Source organism: Tachypleus tridentatus, unplaced genomic scaffold, assembly GCF_004210375.1.
Source record: "Tachypleus tridentatus isolate NWPU-2018 unplaced genomic scaffold, ASM421037v1 Hic_cluster_2, whole genome shotgun sequence".
NCBI lineage: Eukaryota > Metazoa > Arthropoda > Merostomata > Xiphosura > Limulidae > Tachypleus > Tachypleus tridentatus.
The window spans coordinates 31,939,271-31,941,770 of record NW_027467782.1 but is presented as its reverse complement, the minus strand read 5'-3'; the positions used below and the strand labels follow the sequence as shown (position 1 = coordinate 31,941,770).

The 2,500-nt window shown below is 49.8% G+C and overlaps 1 pseudogene; it reads left to right on the top strand.

The window, feature by feature from the left end:
- Positions 1-2,500, top strand: part of LOC143243550 (large subunit ribosomal RNA) — an 8,270-nt pseudogene that overhangs the window by 3,300 nt on the left and 2,470 nt on the right.

Genomic DNA, 2,500 nt, shown 5'->3' with positions numbered 1-2,500 from the left:
GCTATGGTTTGGCGTTCGTGGGGTGCCAGGGCGACGGCCAAACCCATGCTACTTGGCACCGCCCGGGGATGGTAGCTTCCGAGCGATTCCCCGGCGTCGAGGGAGAGGAAAGCCTAAGATCCGGAATAGAGGTATTGAATGAAACCTATTCCAACGAGCAGACACATATCCAAGGTGTTTTGTTTGCAACGAGTCAGACTGCCAGGGGAGGCAGATGCCGAACCACAGAGGTGGACGGCCTAAGTTATGAATCCTCTGAAAATGAGGAACTAGAGTCTTTAAACAGCCGAACCACAGAGGTGGACGGCTTAAGTTACAGTCCCACTGCCATCAAGGGACAAAGGACAAATTTACCTAATTGTGACAAGGAATTGACGGAAAGGGTAGGGAGGACAGTATTTGTTAACCTACCCTGCAAAAAAATAAGATTTTGGCTTGTGACCAGTGCCCACTCGAGTTCACGGGTTTTCCTAAATTTGCAGTCCATCTAGCAAATACTCATAACTCGGTGGCACAAGCGAGATGTATGTTTTGTGGTAAAGACGATAGCCACCATCATGCTATCGCATGTCATATACCAAAATGTCCGTACCGGCGTTCCGTGGCGTTCGCCAACCAGTCTTCCAGCTTCGGCTGTGAAGTCTGCGGCCTGAGATTTAAAACCCAATCAGGCGTGTCTCAGCATAAGAGACACAAACATCCAAGGATAAGGAATGCCGAGCGCATTCAAATGTCTGGAGTTCGGACGCCGTCGGAGCGCCCGCGCCAGGTAGTCTGGTCCGAGGAAGAAATACGAACCCTCCGAGAGATGGTAGTAGTATACTCGGGCCAAAAGAACATCAATGTTCTCTGCGCAGAACATCTACCCGGCAAAACTCCAAAACAGATCTCTGACAAACGCCGAGATCTCAATAAACAGAAACCGCCCGTCTGCACTGCTTCACACACCATCAAGAGTCGTGGAGATCCTGCTGTCGTCGTTCAGCACGAGGAGCTCGACTGGGAAGGGATAAATATCCTGACCGGAGTTCTAAGTTCTGTTCGTACATATGTCAGCTGAGAGATCAGAAGGGACTCGACGAAGCAACCTGGCAGGAGGTCGAAGTAGTGACCAAAACATGGGTTGACGAGATCGCCCATGCTCAGACAGCATGGAGAAACGAGAGAACTTCGACGCAGGCTCTTAAAGTCATTAATCCTGCTCGGAGGCCATACAAGAGGCGGTTCCACAGAGTAGAACGCTTTAAAAGGTTCCAGAAAATGTTCGATTTCGAACGAAAACGCCTAGCTGAGGAGATATTAGACGGCCGGGATGCTGTCAGATGTCCACTCAGTAAAGATCAGGTGAAAGACCATTACGATCAGGTCTACGGTGTTGCTAATAATAACGTCAATTTTGACGGCTGTCCACTTCCACCTAGGGCAGACAACACTAATATTCTGGAACCGATAACATCTTCCGAAGTGAGTCTGGCACTTCGAGGCATGAAGAGAGGGGCTCCCGGTCCCGATAAGATCACTCTTCCTTTCTTGCTCTACCGCCTTAAGTATGGTATCGACGCCTCCTTAGCAAGTCTGTACAACATATGGTTATTCACAGGCCGCATTCCCGAATGCATGAAAGTCAATAAGTCGGTGCTCCTTCCGAAAGGATCGAGTAATCTGCACGAGGTCAAAAACTGGAGACCTATCACGATATCCTCTATCGTGCTTAGGTTATATTCCAGGATTATGGCCCGTCGCCTCGAGCAGGCCGTGCAGATAAATCCCAGACAGCGTGGTTTTATTCCTCAAGCGGGTTGCAGAGACAACATCTTTCTGCTCCGTTCCATCATGAGGAAAGCCAAGCAACATGGGACTCTGGCTATGGCCTTCTTAGACCTGTGTAAAGCCTTCGATACGGTTGGCCACGAACATCTTCTAGCCAGCCTTGCAAGATTTCATGTCCACCCGCATTTCGTCCGACTTGTGGGTGACATGTATCAAGATGGTGTAACGACTTTTAGGGTTGGTATCGAGAATACCAAACCTATTCGCCTCCTCAGAGGCGTTAAACAAGGGACCCCATGTCCCCTATTTTGTTCAACATTGCCCTGGATCCTCTCATCCGTAAGATCGAAGAGGTTGGCCGAGGCATATCGCTAAACAGGAAGCTGGATCCAGTTTCTACTTTAGCGTATGCTGATGATATGGCAGTGCTGGCTAAAGATCATGCTAGCTTACAGGAAATGTTGGACACGGTGAACGAATACTGTTTGGGTAACGGCCTCTCACTGAACATCTCGAAGAGCGCCGGAATGCTGATTAGGGGTCCAGTAAGACCTTTACCGTCAACAACTGTTCTCCATGGACAGTTAATGGCGAAGGACTCCCGATGATCGGACCCGAACAATCCTACCGCTACCTAGGGGCCAACGTCTGTCCATGGACCGGGGTGTACAGCGAGCCTGTACTTCCTCTCCTCGAGAAGTGGATAGATAACATCTCGAGGGTACCGCTA